Here is a 20,873-nt window from a genome sequence, read left to right as displayed (position 1 = left end):
ATTCTGGGAAGGGGAAAGGCTCAGTCTGCAGTAGTCACCCAGACACAGAGGAAGCAAGATGAAAATGTGTCACTGATAAATGGTAATGCAGACAAGAATTATGGACTAATTTAAGATATAAGAATTAGTTAATAAGAAGCCTAAGCTAATAGGCCAACCAGTTGATAATTAATGTAGGCCTCTGTGTGTTTCTTTGGGACTGAACGGCTGCAGGACCAGGCAGGACAGAAGCTTCTGTCAGCACCTTTTAATAGGTCAACCAGAGAAAAATAGTTCTTGGATTAACCGTCCACCTAAGTTATTATTTCATCCACTATTCCAGCTCCCCACAGAAACAACTGCATAGGTCATCAGATTTGCTTCTTAATTTCCCATTCACTCCTTATTTTCTGTGTTTTTAATTAAGCAACTTGCATTTTATTGGTTAAAAGTTTTCATACATTTAATGTTTAAGGTTCATGAATTCGGAAATACATATATCCACCATCTCAAAATTGTCCCACCAAAGTCCTTTGTTATTAGAGCTACTAATCATACCCTGTTGTTATAACCCATGACCTTCATTTTAATCAGCAACTTGCTGTATTCAAGGCCACACATCTTTTACAGCCTTTGGTATTCCTGACTCTTGAGCCTCTCTGTTCCCCTCACTACTAAAAGGCCATTCTTTGGTTCATTTGCTTTATTTTCCATTTCTGCTCATCCTCTGAATGCCATCATGCTAGGAGTCCATCATGGGAAACTCGTGGTTGACTCTCCCACTTCAGGAACCACTCTCAGCGTATGCCCTCAGGTATTTATGAATGAAACTGCTTAGTCATATACTGTAACTTCAGGCTGAAAGATACTTTAGAGAAAAGACTGTGACATTCATTTGCCTGCCTGGCATATCCTTTTGTGGACTGCTCAGATCCAACACATTGAATTCCTTCTCTACTTTGCAAACATGCTTCTTCCAGATACATTCTATTAGGAACTCTATCCTCTCGCCACCAACTTTCTCAATAACAAAACTGAGGAATTAGTCTAGCATCTGTGCTTTTCACCAAGTACAGGATCCATTTCTATAGCCCTCGTCTCCAGAGCATTCTTAATCCGGTTTCTTTGCTCTCTCTCAGTCTCTTAACCATGCTCTATGTCCTGTTCCCTAAAGGAGGAGGCTGAGATAATGATTCTTGTTCAAAGAACTGATGGAGGGCAAGAGGAGCAGAGTTGCAGAGGAGGATAGGAGACAAGTGCTAATTAAGCAGGAAGCTTGTCTCAGCTAACAATTAGTTTCAGGCTGGTCCCCACAGGAGGTGATGGAGAGCCTCATTCCACAGGCTCAGCCTCACCTCTGAGCAAGGGAATTCTTGTCAGTCCATCACCAAATATGCTTCCCAAAGGGGGTAAGTCATAGTTTAAAATAACAGATGTCTACTTAGGTTGTAACTTTTAAATAAGACATAGATCAGTGAACCAGAGAAAAGGAATCAGGGAGGATGGCCAAGAGTATCCTCTTCACAAGCACTACCAGTTCTTAGCTAGGCAACCACCTTAGCCTCATGATCAGACTCTTTGCTTGTATTCTTGTTCCCAGTAGTTCATTTCACACCTAGTGCTCTGATAAAGTGTGGCTCCTTTACAAAAAGCTCCAGTGTCTTTCCAACATGCTTAATTGGAAAATAAAAGCTCACCTGGACCACCATGCTATACCCACCTTCTCCAACGCTGTCTCCTCCTACTTTCTCTCCCTCACCTTCCTTACTACCATGGCCACATTTTTTCTTCCTGAAATACCCCAAACACATCCATTTTCGGCACTAGCCTTTTTCCAGCATCTGAACAGACACTCTTCTAGCAGATAATCTTATCGATCATATTTCAAAATTCATTTCATTTTGTCTGAAAACTCTTCTAATTTGCTTAAATTACCCTCTCAGAAAACTTTGCTCATGTTCAATACTTTAATCCCAATTTTTGAGATTATTTTTGCTTATGTTTTATTGTACCAAGAACATCTGTTTCTTGAGAGTATCACCATATGACTTATTCTGTGATGCATGCTTAGTAGAATGGTTTTATATACTTAAATTCATTACTGAGAATTTTACTCAAGAGCATTTGTTATAACAGGCCAATTGAGAAGTGTACAGGGATATAAACAAGTAATTTAAAAATAAGCAGTCAGTGGGTAGAAAGTTTACAAAAATCACTGGATCTTATTAACTATTAAAATGGTGCAATTAAAATAAGGAAAATTGTTTTATTTATCAGAAAGTCAATATTACTTTAATGATATTCAGTATTGTCAGGCATGGTGATGCATGTCTTTAATCCTACCACTCAGAAGGCAGAGTGAAATGGATCTCTGTGAGTTCAAATCCATCCTAATATATATAGCAAGTTCCAGGACAGTCAGGGCTATAAAGTCTCCAAAAAAACCAACAACACCAAATTAATAATAGCAATAATTAAGAATAATATTAAGAATTAGCAAAATATATATGCCTTCAGTCCAGAGAATGTGATTAAAATATTTTCAGAAAATTTGGCCATATTTTAAAACAAAAATAAGGTGTCAGATAAATATAGCAATAATTTAATCAAACAATTGTGAAATAATTTGTTCCAGAAAGAACTTGTAACTTGAATTTTAACATCTGTGAAAATGTTATTAGCACTGATTTTATGTTTAAAGAAAGCTTTCTTGTCTCCTTTTTCATAAGATTTTGTGATTAAATTTCATTTTTGCCCTTTGACAGCTGAAATATCCTACATGGTTTAATTTAGAGATGACCAAGTGGAATAATTAACACATCATGAGAACTGCAGGTCCCTGGACTGTGGAAACATGTCACAGTAAAACAAGAAGCACTGACTGGTTCTAAGAGAGAAAATCAACAGATGCCTTCTTTGTCTGTAAGAGAGGGCATGAGGAAATAAGTGAGATGCCACTCTCAGGAAATACAGTTTGGGGAATCCTTATGACACTGTGGATAGACTGAGCAAAAGTCACTCTCAGTCTGTCAGGAGATGGCATTGTGTGACAGATTACCTTACTCCTGAGTCACCAAATCTGGGGCTTCAACCCCCAAAATTATTTTAGTCCTTCATAAAAAATACACACAAATTAAGTGACCAAGGGTGTTCTTTGCATGAGAATAAGAAAATGCTTATGCTCTGAATGTAGTTATAGCCATGGACATGCTTAGTTCAAACCCATCACTTTAAAATAGACTGAGACACCAAGCAGTGAAATTTCTCAATGGGCATGAAGCCTTATTATGGAAGAACTAAATGATTGTGGTCGTGGTTTGAATAAGATTGTCCCTATAAGGCCTCCCTATGTTTGAAAATTTAGACACCAGTGAACAAAACTCTTTGATGGAATTACAAGGATTAAGAGGCATGGCCTGATTAGAGGAAATGTATCATTGGGAGTGTGGTGCCCAGTATGGGGCAACTGCATCCAAATAAAGCCTGAGAGAGCTTGGGAAGTAATTTTAGACAGAAAAGAATAGAGTTAAGCATGGCTTATTGATAGCAACAGTTTCTCTGGTGGGTTCTGTTTGTTAGAGGAAAGCGTTCTCATTTAAGAGATGTTTCCTGACTCAGCTTTAGCTGCAAAACTGCAGCTCTTTTAAGAGGCCCTGCCACGATGAAATACTGACTGCATGCTTTTTGGTGGTGGCAGGGACCTTGAAATGCCATAGAGTTGTGGCAATAAACATGGCTCTGGCCAGTACCTCTGCCATAAGGCTAGAATCTCAGAAAGCTAAGGAATGGGCTGGATCCAGCCATTAAAGCCACAGCTTTAATCCTATCCATATCACTTAGCAAATCAAAGACTCATGTGGTCAGGAAAAGAGAGACATATACAGTAAAGATAGATTCAAAGTTGAAAAAACTCTAAATGGTTTACTGTGTGTTAAAAATATATGTAGGCTTGGGGAGGAAGCATAAAGTCCTCAAAAAAAGAAAAAAGAGAGTAGTGGATGTGGTGGCACACACCTTTAATCTCAACACTTGGGAGGCAGAGGCAGGCAGAGCTCTGTGAGTTCAAGGCCAGCCTGATTTACAGAGTGAGTCCCAGGACAGACAAAATGCACAGAGAAACCCTGTCTCAAAAAGTCAAAACTTAAAAATAAAAATAAAAGAAATAGAGGCTAAAATAAAGCCACATAAAGATGAAAAACACATAGAGAGTCTGAATATTGTATGTTATTATTTTCTCTTTGAATTGTTTGAATTCTGAGGAAGGAATAACAGCTGCTAAAAAGTATTTGTTTATAAATGCTGTTGAATTAATCCAAGATAGGTATTTTTAAAATACCTTGACTTCAAAATTGAAGTCAAAAGGTATGTTACGTTGGGGAAGAGGTTTTGCTTTTGTTTCCACAGAAACTGAGAGGCTGTGAATTCATTCTGGGTTAAGAAAAAATCCTGTTTGATCAAGGAAGACCCCCTGAGAAATCTCTGATAGGAATGGATAGCCCAGCTGTCTGAGTTCTACATTCAGAACAGATTTAAGATTGCTGCCTGAGATGATTAAGCCTCACAGGATACTCCAATCATGACTTGATCATAATTCTAAATTTTCTTTAGGTCCCCTTAAGATTATCAACACCCCCAATCAGCAGTAAGTAGCCTGGAAAACTATGCCCACTTTCCCAAAAAATGAATTATGGCTATTTTCCTTTATTTTGAATGTTGGTTACAAGTTGTTATTGATACTGGTCAGTGGAAAAGCTAAACAAAGGATATTAGAGTCAGAGTTCTTGTTTTCAAAAAAAAGGTGGGGGAAGTGCTGTGGGACAATGGTTTGTACCCTGTGTATTTTAATACACACTTTAATTGTATTTTAATAAAACACTGATTGGCCAGTAGCTAGGCAGAAAATAGAGGTGGAGCCGTGAGAATTCTGGGAGAGGAAAGTTCAGTCTGCAGTTCTTACCCAGCCACAGAGCAAGCAAGATGTGACTGCCTCGCTTAAAAAGCTACCAAGCCATGTTGCTAACAGAAAAAAGTAATAGGCTAATATAAGTTTTAAGAGTTAATAAGAAGCTAGAGCTAATGGGCCAATCAGTTTATATTTAATATAGACCTTTGTGTGATTTCTTTGGAAATAAATGACTATGGGAACCAGGCAGGACAGAAACCTCTGTCAACAGGAATAGGCTTTGAAGTTAAAAAAGCCCATGCCAGACCCAAGACAGCCTCTCTCTCTCTCTCTCTCTCTCTCTCTCTCTCTCTCTCTCTCTCTGTGTGTGTGTGTGTGTGTGTGTATCTTTCTGTCTTAGCTTATAAATCAGGATGTAGTTCTTAGTTCCTTCTACAACACCTCTTCTGCCTGCTGTCATTCTCCTTGCCTCCATGTTTCTCACCATGATAGTAGACTAAACCTCTGAAACTAAGCATGCCACAAGGAAATGCTTTCTTTTATATGAGTTGCCTTGGCCATGGTGTCTCTTCACAGCACTAGAAGAGTGACAGTTGTTAACCTTCCCTGACTCTTAGACTCCTTTTGATTGCTACACACACACACAATTCAATGCGTGTTTAAATAATTGATTATAATATCTGTGTTGGTTAATTCATTCTACAGGGATCTTGCTTGAATTTTTTATTCATATGATTTTTATTCATATAATTTTTTATTCATATGATATATTGTTTAGAGTATAATTTTGTTTTGTTGAGTTAAGGTCTCATTATGTGGCTCTGGTTGACTTTGAACCACAAGGTAGCCAAAGCTGGCTGCATTACACAGATATCCTCCTATCTCTGCATTCCTGCTGTTTAAATTAAAGATGTACAGCACACATTCTGCATAAGTATTTATTAATAAATTGATGGAGAGCTGAGAGTTATGCACTGGGCTGTGTTTAAACTTCTTGTTTCTCTCATGATGTCTCCAAGCTTGCATACAAATTTACATAGATACAATGGCAAAATTTTCCTTTACAAATCTTTATAGTTTAAAACTTGTACTCATAAACATTATCTTATTGATCTCTCAAGAGTGCAATCATAGCCTAGCATAATCATCATCTGAAAGACTTTGTCCAGCAACTGATAGGCACAGGTACAGAGACCACAGCTAAACATTAGGCAGAACTTGAGGAATCTTGAAAAAGAGGAAAAGAAAGAATTGGAGGAGTCAGTGAAGTCAAGGACACCACAAGGACATGACCCACAGAATCAACTAACCAGGGCTCATAGGGACTCACAGAGACTGAAGTGATAATCAGGAAGCCTGCATAGGTCACACCTAGGTCCTGTGCATTTATGTTATGCTGAGTAGCTTGGTGTTCTTTCCGAACTCCTAATAGTGGGAAGAGGGGTTGTTTGCGACTTTTTTTGCCTGCTTTTGGGACCCTTTTCCTCCTACGGTATTGCCTTGTCCGCCTTGATATGAGTATATGTACCTAGTCTTATTGTAACTTGTTACGGCATGTTTGGTTGATATCCCTGGGAGTCTGCTCTTTTCTGAAGGGAAATGGAAGAGAAGTTGATCTGTGGGAGAGGAGAGATGGCGGGAGAGATTGCAAGGAGAGGAGGGAGGGGAAACTGTGGTCAAGCTGTGGTATGTGAAAGAAGAATAAATGAAAAAGAAATGAAAGAATCCAATCATATCCATTAGCCTATTGAAGATCAGACACAAATGCTAGGAAAAGGGCAAAGAAAAATCACAACCCATTAAAGCTCTCACCGTGTTACCTTCTATTACAAGCAAATGAACAACGGCGTGAGAAGGGCAAGTGTAAGCATGCAGTGCAGATGCCCAGGACTAAAGGTCAGGGCAATGCATAAAGTATGAACTACTTGTTCTGAGTCTTAAAACATCACAAGTGTAGCTGCCCCAGAAGGGAAACTGGGTGAGCTGTCTGCCGGGCTGTGAACACTGCCAGAATGAGAACAATACATTCAGCCAGCATCTCTGCCCTCTGCCAGCCTTAAATCTGCCCTCTGGCCTCCTCTTGACTTCCCAGGTATTGAAGAATTTATTTAGGTACTTCTCAGGATCTAGCCCTAGGGAAAAGTTATGAATATGTGAAAATAATTTATACTAAAACACTTAAAAAGTAAAAAGGCTGTAAGATTTTGAATACATGCAGCTAATAAAAGCTGTGCATTTTGTTTTCATTCTACTGGTGAGTATTTTACTGAACTTTCAACTTCAAAATACCTTTGTTTTGCCCTTTAAAGGTTGCCAAGAAAGATCATATACTGGATTATCTTCCAATCTGATATGTATTTGCTGTGTCTAGTGCTGGGCTAAACAGCTAAATATTAAGGTATCCACTGAAGCAATCCTCATATAAGCCACATGCCCCCTTTTACCGGTGCAGACATGGAAGCTCAGACAGATGAAACAGTTTTCCCAGGACAACCCATTGGTGCATCCAAGCTTTAACAGTTGAGAAATTCTTGCTTATAACAGCCATGCTGTGTGGTTCCCAACACAAACTCACAATTAGCCATGGAGGTGCTCAGGCGCACAAAATACAGAACTAAGCTGAATACACTAGATAAAAAAATGAAACAGTAATAGATTTGGGAAAAATGAGCAGGGATAACTAGAGAAAACCGCTTGGGAAAAGGAGGGATGAAACTGATCCTGTAAGAGAGTAAGGAAGGGTTGACATTCAAGGGGATTGGAAATGGATGTGAAGCTGCAGGTGATATGTCTAGAAGCAGTGGGGAGTCATTCTGGAGCAAGCATTTCGTGGTCGTTTATAGATTGACGTTCTGTGACACTCTCTAGTAAGGCATCTGGCATAAGAGTACAGCATAAAAATGTGCTATATGTTGCTGCAACATAACAGATTTTATGACAGACTTTGTTCCTGGTACAATGTTGTCTAAAACCTAGAGAGTAAGAGGCAAAGGGAAGAATAGCCCACAAAATAGAAAATCCGTGTCAGAAAGGGATCATCTAACTCAGCCATAAGACAGAAGAGTCACAGAGTAAAAGAAAATGTGTTATAAACTAAGCATCCAATCAGTTGATAATAACACTTAGAAAGGGCACAGGACTCACTGAGAAATTCTTGTTATTGAATAACTAAAGAATTTTAAGGCAATATGATTGGGCAATATTATCTATACAACAGTAACATTAGGAAAAGTTCTGACAGTGGGCATAAACATTGGAACTATCCAAAGAAGGAAAAACCAATGGCTACAATTAACTCTAGATATTCTAACATACATATAATTTTAAAGCAGTCAGGTAGGATAATATTGTGTGCTAATATTCTTAATGTTGCCTTTGCATAGACAAGAGTCTTACTCTACCACTTTAAATACTTCTCTTGTTTTCCAATGCTATTTCTGTTGAAATGCTGTCACTGGGGCCGGGGAGATGACACAGAGTGGAAACAGTTGCCTTACAAGCATGAAGGCTAGATTTCTGATCCCTAGAATCTTTGTAAATGCTGGGTAAACAGAAAACTTCCCTGAAATTCTAATCTCAGGAGGTGGAGACAGGGAATCCTCGAGAAAAATCACACAGTAAGATTAACCTATGGGCAAGCTCTGGGTTTGACTGAGAGACCTTCCCTCATTGAATAGGGTAAATGTGGTGGAGGATGATTTTCAACGTCAATCTCAGGCCTCCATATACATGCACATACATGTGCACGTACACCCACACATACAAGCTTGTACACATACACACACAAAAGAAAAAGCGATTAATCAATTTAATTAGAATACTGTTATTTGACATTTTTAAACCTTGGTCACACAACCATGTTTACCATTGCTTATTTACACATCTACACATCAATTCTTCAAGGCAAACATGGGACTATTTTTTCTACCTCATATAGAAGTAAAGTCTTTAGCCTTGGAAATAGCACTACTCTAATATCCTAGGCATACTTGCTTTGTGCAGCCATAGGGCCACCTGAGGGTGCCTGCCTTTCTAGTCTAGTCTGTACATACCGTTCCAGTCAACAGATAGTTTTTTGAGACATACTAGGCAAATACTGATAATGTCCCATTTTAAAAAGAATTATAATAAGCAATTGATTTCACAGCATATTGTAGAAATCCATAGTGGAACATTCATCGCTCATGGGAAATTCTTCCTTCTAATCTAAATTTCATCCAATAAAAGTCCACATTCATTCTGTCTTCATTCTGTATGGAGACAGGTATCAGCTGGGTCAATGTGAGGAGAAAGGCAATAAAAAGGTACCGTTCAACTTTGTTGTCTCTCAGTAGAAAAATGACCTCTACTACTTCAACCTTTCCCTGGACCTTGGAATTCATTTGGCTCCCTAGCAAATAGGATGGTTCCTTTGCCTCTGTCCAGACACCTGCTGAGTCCTCAAACACATCAGCATCCTGGGTCTGGCCATCAGTGAGTGAGTCATCCCCTGCCTTGGGACATTCAGGTGACAGCCTGTACAGAAACTGATACACAAGGTCATTGAAGGAATTGCTGTAAACAGGTCAGTCCCAAAGGACAGAGCTTTTACCAGCAATTCCCAAGCCCCTGTTTGAAAAGCTGCAAGAAAAGTATCAAAGAGATTTATCATGGTGTAGTTGCTTTCTTTAAGGAACGGGACTAAGGAAATGTACTCGGCTTTGTGCCTCATGGTGTCCTTACTGCTCCTAACAACTGAGTGGTTAAGAGAATGAGCCAGGTGGCAAATCAACCTGTCTCAATCCTGTTTACTGGGACCTAGATAACTTTAAAGAAATTTCCTTTGACAGTCCTGGGTGCCTCTTGAGTAAAATGGAGGTTATAATATACATCACAAAGCCTGCTTGGGTATATCAAATAGTGTGCTAATGAATGTAAATTTTCTAGAGACTGGAGAGATGGTTCATCACTCAAGAGCAGAGCAAATACTGTTCTTGCTAAGTACCTGAGTTCAGTTCCCGGCACCCACTTTAAGCAACTTACAACCACTTGTAACTCCAGCTCCAGGGGACCTAGTGTGCTCTGCCGGCCTCCCCAGATATCTGCACTCATGTGTATGTACACACAGAGACACACACGCACTCACACACACACAAACACACACACACACGTTGAAAATTGTAAGTCTCTCAAAAAAGGAAATAATACTGCAAGTTTCACTATCCATGTCTCTCTACAGTTGTAGGATCTAAAAATGGCATACAGCATTATCATTGACCAAGAGCTTCAGAATCTTTGACTTTCTTGATCCTATTTATAAAACCCAAGTTCATGGTTGTTTCTAACTTCAGAAACTGACTTTGCACCCATGGTTTTATGTGCCAAGTTTTCCTTGTGACATTTTGATGCCCTTGTTTTTTGCACTTTGGGGCATTTGATGTTTATATTTTAGAAATACATTTAAACCAGGTGGTGACAGCGCATGCCTTTAATCCCAGCATTCAGAAGACAGAGCCAGGTGAATCTCTGTGAATTTAAGGTTAGGCTGGTCTACAGAGTGAGTTCCAGGGCAGTCAAGGCTCTTACACAGAGAAAACCTTTCTGGCAAAACAAAACAAAAACAAACAAACAAACAAAAAACACATTTAAATTCTGTTTGTCTACAGTGAGTCTGTCACTGAGTCTTCAAGGGACAGCCGTCAGGGCTCCCTATGTATTGTTCTTTAAAAAGAATATGATGGGGGCTGGAGAGATGGCTCAGAGGTTTAAGGGCATTGGCTGCTCTTCTAGAGGACCTGGGTTCAATTCCCAGCACCCACATGACTGCTCACAGCTGTCTGTAATTCCAGTTCTAGGGGATCCAACATCCTCACACAGAATATATACAGACAAACCACCAATATACATTTAAAAAAAAATATGATGATGATGGGATGCCCCGGGCGGCTCTCAGAGCAGCTTCTAGTCTGACAAGGATGGCTGTGGGTCCCTGCAAGATCTCCAGGGTGGCAGCGCCATGCGGCCGGGGGAGTCAGGTGGGCAGTTACGGCAGATAAAAGGCTCACAGGACATAGTATTATTTAAAGAAGAGGGAGACATTTATTGCTTAAAGAAGAGGAAAACAGAGAAACATAAGAGAAACATAGAGAAAAACAAAGACACATGTACACACTACACGAGACAAACACAAGAGAGAGAAAGATGGCGGCGAGGGAGGTCAGAAGTGGCTGGGGTGGGCGTGGTTAGTCCTTAAAGTGACCACAAAAGAATAACACTATGTGTATGTTAAACAGTTCTAAAAAGAGGCCCAATGTATTATCTGTAACTTCAGGTGACTATGAAAAAGAAATTAAGAGAAAGCAAAATGAAAGAAGAATAAAAATACAAATGAATCATCATTATTTAAGCAAAAATAAAAAAGCAAGTTTTCTGTTTCAAAGATTCCATAAGGTAGGAACAGGTTTTCATGGGCAGCCTTCTTCACACCTGCCTGTTTTCCTGAGATCTGTGGTATTCATAAACAATCAAAACTGGGAATGTTGCATTCAGCAGCAGGTTCTATAAACATGTTCCAAAATGCATACCACACACACACACACACACACACACAAAATGAAGCTATACAAACTGTTCAATAATCCTAAGCACTGCCAAGAGTTCATGCCATGGTAAGTAAATTATTCCTACTCTGTAGTGAAAGCTTTGATAACAACGCTGCACATCGCTGGAACTGTATTAGATCATCTTCATAGCCTTTGGCTCAGAAACTAACTTTATTATCTAAAATCTTTATCACAGCACATAGGCGGGAATAATAATAAGCAAAAACAAATAAAAAGAATGTCAACAGTAGGAGATTGGCTAAATAAGCATTATGTACATGAAGATAATATCTACAGATATTCCCTAGGGTAATGCAGAATTGTATTAAGTAACAAGGAAAGTATTTATTCCATACTGTTAAATCTTTAAAATGGCTAAAATATTTTGTACAACAAAAGCTCATTATAAGCCTATGTACATACAGAAGATCTGAAGAATATATAAAATACAGCTGAATTTTTGTGTGGTATGATTATACATGGTTATATTTCTATCTGTTTTATAATTTATAATAATTTATGATTATTGTTAAGAAAATAACTTTTAAATTGCATTGTATAGGGTGGGAACTGAAGACCATATTGAGTCCAGCACAACTACTATAGGACTCCATGGACAATTTTGTATAAGAGAAATTAACCTCTAATCATGCCTAGATAACAAATTTTACTCTTAAAGGAAATGTAACTAATATTATTGTAATTGACTTAAAGTTACCTATAGGCTATGTGCTATACTTGGATTGAAATTAGAAAAGTTTTCACTTAAAATTTTGGTGTGTCTTCTCTATTTTTTAAAGCTCTATCTATCTATGAATCTACCTATATATCTACCTATCATCTATCTATCTCCATTTCTGTCTCTGTCTCTACCTATTTTAATGTTTATCTTTGTTGTTTCTATCTCTCTCTATCTTTGTAAATTCCCTATGTCTAGACTGCTTACCTGGCCATCTCTTTCCCACATAGGGAAGAAGCTTGTTTACAACCAAGTTGCGCGTATCTCACTGAAGTTAACTCCTGGTTAGCTTGAATCAGCATAAACATATTTAAATATTATCAAGCATAGATAGATAATTTTCTTCCTAAATGAAATATAACTAGTAGTATTGAGACTACCCTTAAGCCATAGCTTATGTCCTGCCATATCTGCGTACTTGGATTGAATTAGCAGATTTCTTATTTAAAATCACAATAAGTTTATTGGGGTGAATTGAGGTGATAGAGACACACAGATGTGTTAATTTCATCAGGAAAAAAAATAGGTTCTAAGTTTTTTTTTTCAGATAGAGAAGACCAAGAAAGGCGCATAACTCTCTCGCCTGGAGCCCATACAATGCTGGATAACTCGGGCTGAGACGGACAGCACTGCCTCACTGACTGGTCTCACTGACTGGTCTCACACACAGCGTGCATGTCCAGGACTGAATTCCTGACTGTTCTGGGGCTTCAGCTGGACTTTTTCCTCAGTATTCACACGGATTATACAACCACTATGTGCCTGACCAAGGGCTCACCTGTCTGGACTTATCCAAGCTATGTCTGTTGTGGACTCAAGTCCTTTTGTCTCTGCAGCAGGCTACATCTTTGCTCTCAATCCTGACTTTACAGCAGCAGTTTCTTCCCAGACAGTGATTTAAAATTCATCATCTTTTTTTTTTTTTTTTTTTTTTTTTTTTTTTGGTTTTTTGAGACAAGGTTTCTGCATGTAGCTTTGGTGCCTGTCCTGAAACTAGCTCTTGTAGACCAGGCTGCTGACATCGAACTCACAGAGATCCACCTTCCTCTGCCTCCTGGAGTGCTGGAATTAAAGGCATGTACCACCACCTCATGCCTGAGATTCCTCTCTTATCAACACAGATTCTATTTGCATTTATATTAGTGTAAATAGAATTTATTCTATTATTTCTAGAAGTGGTTATGGAACTCTACTATCACTTCTTTAACTTGCATTCACTCTATAACCCACATCTATAAAGATAGGCAGACAGAGAGGAAAGAGGTTTATAGCATGCTGCATGATGTATGATGTGGGAGTTAATATCACTAAATTGATTGAAATAAGGCTTGGAATAAGATCAGAATAAGTAAGAACCTGCATTGACTTCTTCCAGATTACCTAGGTAAATGGGATTATCTAACGAATCACCGTCACTGAAGTCTTTGCATGACTTATCAAAGCATCATTATTCAACAAATTCTGGCACTGTAAGAAGACACAAAGGTGTTTGTCTGATTCTGGCATAGCAAGCCAAGGACAGGCAGCATTTTTGATGTGAAAATAATGGTAAATAGAAGTTGGTTAAACAGTTTCCATCTGAACTTCCTGTCACTGAAGTTAAAAATAAAAAGAAATCAAAGCATGGTTTAGTCAAGGAAGAAGGTAAGTACTTTGCTGGTTGGAAAACAATGGAGAAATGCGAAATTTTATAGAAATAATGTCTTCTTTATTTTTCCTATAACCCTGTTGTTCCCAGTGCTGCTTCTCATCTTCACTAATGTGAAAATTTGTCTCCAAAAACTCAATTCAACCCCAAAACATGGGGTTGAATTATCATTATTAGTTCAATGATCAATGAAAGCCTTGAGTGTGGAAGAGGGAGTGTAAGGTGTTATCTCTCAGGGAAGCAAAGGTCTTGTGTCTTGCAGAGTAACATTTTGATAATGTTTGAGTGTATCACAGATGCTGTGACTCTTTCCTGTCTGGATTCCTTAAAAAAAATAGGGAATAGCTTTTATATCACATTAGATATTACAAGTAGTAATCCATTTTAATTTATTCAAGTTTGGTTCCTTGAGACATGGCTTCATTGTGCAGTACGGGCTAGCCTTGAACTTGTGATCCCTCTACCTGAGCATCTTGAGTGTAGATATGTAGTACCTAAAGATAACTGAAAATGTATAGGAGGATGGGCATCAGTTATGAGCAAAAACAACATGAGCAAGTCACCATAGATACCGAGAAATGACTATACATGGCATTTCACAGTAAAATGTCCAGAAGAAAGCCAAAAGTAGCTAATGCCTCCAATAAGTTGTATCCTTGAGTCGTTTGTTATTTGATTGTCTTGGCTCGCATCAAAATGTGGGGTTCATACTAGAAGATTCTTCAGGTTCCTTATAGCATAACATTTGGTGATTCTAGAACAATATGAATCAGCACTCTTTCATAATCTCGAGCTTCGTGTCAAAACATTTTTCATATTCTCAGTTCTCTGAGTAGACATCTGCTTAAGAGAATTTTTTCCCAACAGCTTTCTCCTTTCCCAATCTGATTTCTCTTTCAAGTGTATTACTGTAGTGGAAGAGAAAGCTCTTGCTATGGAACCATTTAAAATCTATCTCATCTGCAGACACATTTTCACCAATACTGACTTTTAGGCATAAAGGCATTGGAAGGCAGGGAAAGAGACACCACTCTCCAAAGCAGCTGACAAGAGAGGAAATAGGCCGTGTCCAGAACAAGGTCATTAGGTGAAGCTGAACTAATAGACAAACCGCCCTGCATCATGGAAGTGTTGCTCAGGAACCAGCTGCTGCTTTACTTGTCAAGGATCTGTTTTTAGCCACCATTTGTTCAATGGAATAAGCCCAGTTCTGTTACCTTCTATGTAACCCACTTTTTCTGTCTTGTACATCATCAATAAAAAAATGCTACTTCATCAAATACATTCAACTTTTGGCCAAAGGAAAATTAAATTTTGATGTGACTATTTCCTTTAATTCAAAGGATATAATATCACATAACAGTAAATGTAGTGAATAAAAAAAACAGTAGAGTTGATCCTGTGATATCTAATTAAGGTTTTGATCTGCGGTGACTCTAACAATCTGCTAATTCCTGGCCTGTCCCTGCTCCAGTCCCATTGACTGTACAGGGAGGGGGCCACCATGGATCGCCAAGTCTGTGTTATGGGTCTATAAATCTAGCCTGGTTTTTGTATTATTGTGGGGATATTCCATTTTATCCTGCTTTGCATGACAGAGTCTTAGTCTGACTTTTGCTTTATCTTCTATTTATACTGTGCAAAGGAGAATCTCTCACTACTTCTTCCATTCTCATAGACTAAATACTCTGCTTTTAAGAGAGGCTACTTGCTAAAATGGTGAGAAACAGACACTTGCCTGCTTAGTGTCTGTGGGATTTGGAGCAAATCAGTTACTTTCTCAGTCCTTTGGTTTCCTTTTCTTGAAGCTGGGAATGAATAACAGTAACTATTGGGGACTAGAGAGATGGCTCAGCAGTTAAGAGCACTGCTTGCTCTTCCAAAGGTCCTGAGTTCAGTTCCCAGCAACCACATGTTGACTTTCAACCATCAGTAGTAAGATCTGGTACCATCTTGAGGAAGAGACCTGGTCAGTCTTCCTCATCAACTTAGACTATAAAACCCTTAGACTTAGATTCAATAGAACTGCCATATATAGCCTGTCCATGCATGCTTCAGCATTGCCAGGACATAAATTTCAAATTTTCAATAGTAACCATCTCCAATGAGCTATTGTAATAATCCGGTAATTTTAATGTATGCAAACATCAACATTTGCAACCATCAAAAATTACCATTTGCATGCATTAGTTCTATCTAAAAGCTTATTATTCTTAATAAGTAACATAGGAAAACTTGGTATTATTTACTTAGATGTCATCATACGATCTAGTACTGTGTTCTAACCAAAGTCTTTTGCATCTTTAAATCCCTCTAACATGTGGGATGCTAATAAAATAAAAGCATACACTAAATAAGAGAGGGTGGCCTGAGGAATCAATTTCTGGAGTTCACACTCTTACTCAGATGCTGCATGAAATGCGGTACGTGACAAGAATGGGCACGACTGAGTCAGACGGGTGGGGGGGGGTGATGGGCTTTATCTTTAAGTAGCAGTGAACAAAGCAGAGTGAGTGAAGTCCGAAGAACACAACCAAGGAAATGTCACTGGGCATCTGATCCACTCTTCCGACCAAGGCATTTGGAACAAGCCTTGAAGATGCTGCTGCTGCTCTTGCTGGAAGTGCCTGCAAATGTCCACTTCACTCAAGGCACCCCTTTCACCTCCTCCTGAAATCTTACCATTAATAAGGCATTACTTTTCTTTTTCTCTGAAAAGAGAATGGTCCTGGAGAGGAAACACATTAACCTCCAACCCCTAATAGAATTTGCTTTCATGGGACTTTCTGAAAACAGTGGGCAGCTGAAGACATCATGAGACCCTGGAGAGGAGGTTAACAGAGTCCTGCATTAAAGGCAGAATTTGTCAAGTCCACAACACAGTTGAGTCCTGGGTGTGTTCCCTAGGTTATCCTCAGACTGCGTACAAATAGCCGCTGATGGCGAATGATTCCTTAAGTCTGTTGTTCACATCTTCACTCTTCTTTTGGATAACAGGATTCCCAACAAAGGAGCTAACTAGGTGGAAAATTAGCACCTTCCATGAGAATGTAAGAGACAGAGATGTAAATGGATGAGACAGAAATGATCTCAAAGAACTTGGAATGGAGCCCATCTTCTATAGTTTTCTCTGGTAGTTTTCATGGCTGTGACAAAAAACCCCAGCCAAAACACACAAGGGAGGAAGGGCTTATGTTGGCTCAGATTTTTGAGCATTCCAGTCTATAGGCACTTGACCCCATTGCTTCTGTGTCTCTGTGAGAAGAGAATAGAGAATGGGAGGGAACATGCAACTCCCAACAGCCAGGAAACAAGGCGAGAGAGCTATAGGGGGGGACCCAGGACAAAATATAGCCTGGAGGTAGGCAGCAAACCAGCTAGTATGCAAGGGCCATATACTAGATAAGATCGTAGATGTTGAAAAGACCTGTGAATGAATAGCTGCTAATACATAGAATGATGTGGGAGAATTGTCTGTATTCTGTCAATCATATTTTAATAAAACGCTGATTGGCCAGGCAGGCAGTATAGGTGTGAAAACCAGACAGGAAGTAGGGGTGATGTAATGAGAACAAGAGAATTCTGGGAAGCAGGGAGGTTCCTCTGCCACTCCTGTGCAGATCATCGAAGAGGCAGCATGTAACTTGCCCAGCTGAGAAAGGTACTGAGCCATGTGCTAACATAGATAAGGATAATGGGGTATATAATAGCTAATAAGTAGCCTGACCTAATGGGCCAATCAGTTTATAACCTTATGGAGTCCTGTGTGTGATTTTCTCTTTGGGATTTGCCGGCTGCGCGGTACTGAGCGGGACAGAAACCCCAACACGCCAGCCCCTCATGTTACAATAGAAGGCAAGGAAACACAAGATAGAAAAGGGAGTATTCTGACCTAATGAGAAGGATAAAAACAACTCACACAAGGGAGATGCACACATGCTTTGGAAATTTTTTAAATTTGTTTTATCATCTGAAGTTTGCCACAAACACTACATAGTTAAAGATGACCTTGAACTTCTGATTCTCTAGCTGCTGACTTCTGAATGCTTAGAACTGTAGAAGTCTACCTCCACACCCAGTTTCTATGTGGCTGAGGGTCAACAAAGGGCCTTGTCAATGCTAAGTGACTACTCTATCAGTTAAGCTACATCCTGGCCTGCATCTGTGGCTTTAAAGAATATGACTCTTTTGATCGTAAAGGTTCACAAAGTAAGGGCTTCAAAAATATATTTTTACTCTAAGTCTGTTCCCTGGACTTGATCTAAAGTGGGAATAGCTACTGATCTTTGCAATTAAAAGTAAAACAAGAGAGAAAAAAAAACATTAATTATGAACACTAGATAGCTACACATATAATGCATGTATATAATACATGTAAAAGTTGTCCTTATTAGAACTTAATTTGAATACATTGTATTTTTTTCATTAATAGTGAAACCACATTCTTATGCTTACTTTCCTATAACCTCAATGACTAGGTTACCCATTCAAGAAGAATATACCTGTTGACAATCCTTTCACCCAAGTTGAAGCTTCCCTCTGACCTCTCTACCCCAGCCTTTTCCTCTTCCTGTAAACTCTTTGTTCTACTGTACTAAGATTCAATGGTCATCCCTGCTCACTATGGGTAATTGGTTATAGGACTTCCAATAAATGACAAAATCTAGACGTTCAGTTCCTATAAAAGGAACAGTGTTTACACATAACTTACACACACCTTCTTCTATACTGTTATATGAGTAAAATTATACTATATTGTTTAGAAAATAATAACAAGAAAAAGCTGTCTTTACATGTCCAAGTATGTATGCATGTGTGTGTACTCATGTATGCACGTGTGTGTACTCATGTATGCTTGTACTGGGAATTGAACTCAGGGTTTTACATGAGCTGGTCAGTATTCTCCCACTGAGTTATATTCCATTCTTATGTCATTTATTTTAATACAAAGTTTCACTAAGTTTCCCAGAGTGACCTTGAACTCACTCCATAGCCCAGGCATGTTTTCAAAGTGTTATACTCCTGCCTTGGCCTACAGGAGCTGACTTAGACAGATATAATTCCTTTTGAATATTTGAACCCATGTTTGGTTGGATCTATGCATATGACACCCCTGGAGGCAGGTTGTTGGATTAATTGAATTTCTGGATTTACACATTGCTTTCCTTCAGCAGCCTAAAAAGCAGCAGCGTGTACATGTGAACTTTCTATAGCATAATAAAAATTATGCAACTAGGGAGGTGATTTGGTGAATAAAGCTCTTGCTGATACAAGAATGATGGATTGAGTTTTAATACCCAAAACCCAGGTAAAGCCAAGAACAGTCGAACACGTCTGTAATCACAGAGCTCCTACAGAAATATGAGCAGTTCAGATAAATGTGTCTTGAGTGAAGTAATCTATTAAACAATACCCTTTGCAGTGTCCAGGTCTGAGCTGCTTGAGTGGGCGTTTACTGAAGCAGTCTCTGTCTAGCTCTTCTGACTCCTGAAACACCATACAGGGTTCTAATGGTTTTTGTAAAACAACTTTCAAGGATCAAAAAGTAACCCTTGGAGGACAAGGAGAACATTGAACATTAAGGCACTCCAGTGTATTATTGCTAATTGGACAAAATATATCAAAACTTAATCTGTGGTGATATGCCTTCTAACTTAATCCAAGGAGAATCACCTCATAGAGAAAATCAGGGACTCACAATGTTAGATAATTTGGTATGTATATTACCTCCCTCATGAAATCACAAGAAACTTCAGAGATGAGCTATTCCATCATCTGCAGCACTCGACAGGACAATGTCCCAAACCAGCAGGGGTAAAGTCGTGAATATGGGGAAAGGAATGGTAGTGATGGGGGACTAGGTGTTGATTACGATGGGAAGGAGATAACTGGGGAGAAGTAATCAGAATGTATTATATACTTGTATGAAATTATCACAAAAGCAAAATTAGACAATAGAAACATAAAATCAAACCAGCTAATTCTAAGCAATTGTCATGCATCTTTTCTTAACTATCTGATACCATCCCCTCCCATGTACTTTTCTCAAGAAAGTGTATTTTATGGTTTATGTTCAGGAAACTCACATATTTTGGTGACTTAGAACACTGAGTAACTGAACTGATTAAAATGTAGTTTGTCTTTTTCAAAGGAAGGTGGGAAGAAAGGAGAAGAAAAAAGGAAGAAGAGGAAGGGAGGGTAAGGAGAGTGGAGGAAGGAAGGAAGGAAGGAAGGAAGGAAGGAAGGAAGGAAGGAAGGAAGGAAGGAAGGAAGGAAGGAAGGAAGAGCAGCAAGGCCCCAAAGCAAGAAGCAAAAGGAAGAATGGAGACAGAAGGAAATTAAAGCCCAGAGTCTCAGGAAGCAGTTGGAATAAAATCAAACATGTTCCCCACGCAAACATGTTTGTTCCTGAGCCACAGCAGTGATTAGATGAGACCATGGTGGCCTACAGGCCCTTGAGTATCTTAGCACACACTGCTGAGAACCCAGCACCAGGTGTTTTCTTCCTGCTGACACATTCAAAATCTTGGAGTCTGACAACCAGAAATGTCTAGACTCTGAGGCAGATGCCTGCCTCCTGAATGATATGGATAGAAAAACAATAAAATAAAATAAAATAAACTTGATTCTATGACTAGGTGATCCATTTGGGGTCCAAGCTCAGGGACTAATGGTTTTGGAGCTTATCACCCAAGACCCAAGAGAAAGTCAAACCAACCTGCCCCATACAAGATACCAAGAGCAAACTGAGCCCTTCTGTGGCAGAAGAAACCCCCGGAAACAAAGAAATCCTAACACTACTCCACAGGGATAGAGTTTGGGGCTTACAGCAGACAGCAATCACCAGAACGTGACCCTTCATCTCGAAAGAGCACCGTATTCAGTCTGAGACTCAGCTCAAGGTAAGCTGGAGCTGTCAGCTATTGCCATCTTCCCAGGTTGTCCTGTAGTGCCCCTCTCTGTGAACCATGGGGTTTATCAGGTCAGGGGATTCTAGCTTTGTTCCACTGAAAGCCACCCACA

At 39.2% G+C, this 20,873-nt stretch overlaps 1 protein-coding gene across 3 annotated transcripts in view; it reads right to left on the bottom strand.

Moving 5' to 3' along the window:
• The window catches only part of Grm1 (glutamate metabotropic receptor 1), a 401,569-nt gene that overhangs the window by 278,588 nt on the left and 102,108 nt on the right, over positions 1–20,873 (bottom strand). The gene's annotated exons all lie outside the window — the stretch shown is intronic.

The sequence above is a fragment of the Myodes glareolus genome, chromosome 1, assembly GCF_982192425.1.
Source record: "Myodes glareolus chromosome 1, mMyoGla1.1, whole genome shotgun sequence".
Classification (NCBI taxonomy): Eukaryota; Metazoa; Chordata; class Mammalia; order Rodentia; family Cricetidae; genus Myodes; species Myodes glareolus.
The sequence above is the reverse complement of the archived record's forward strand: the minus strand, read 5'-3'. Positions and strand labels throughout refer to the sequence as shown.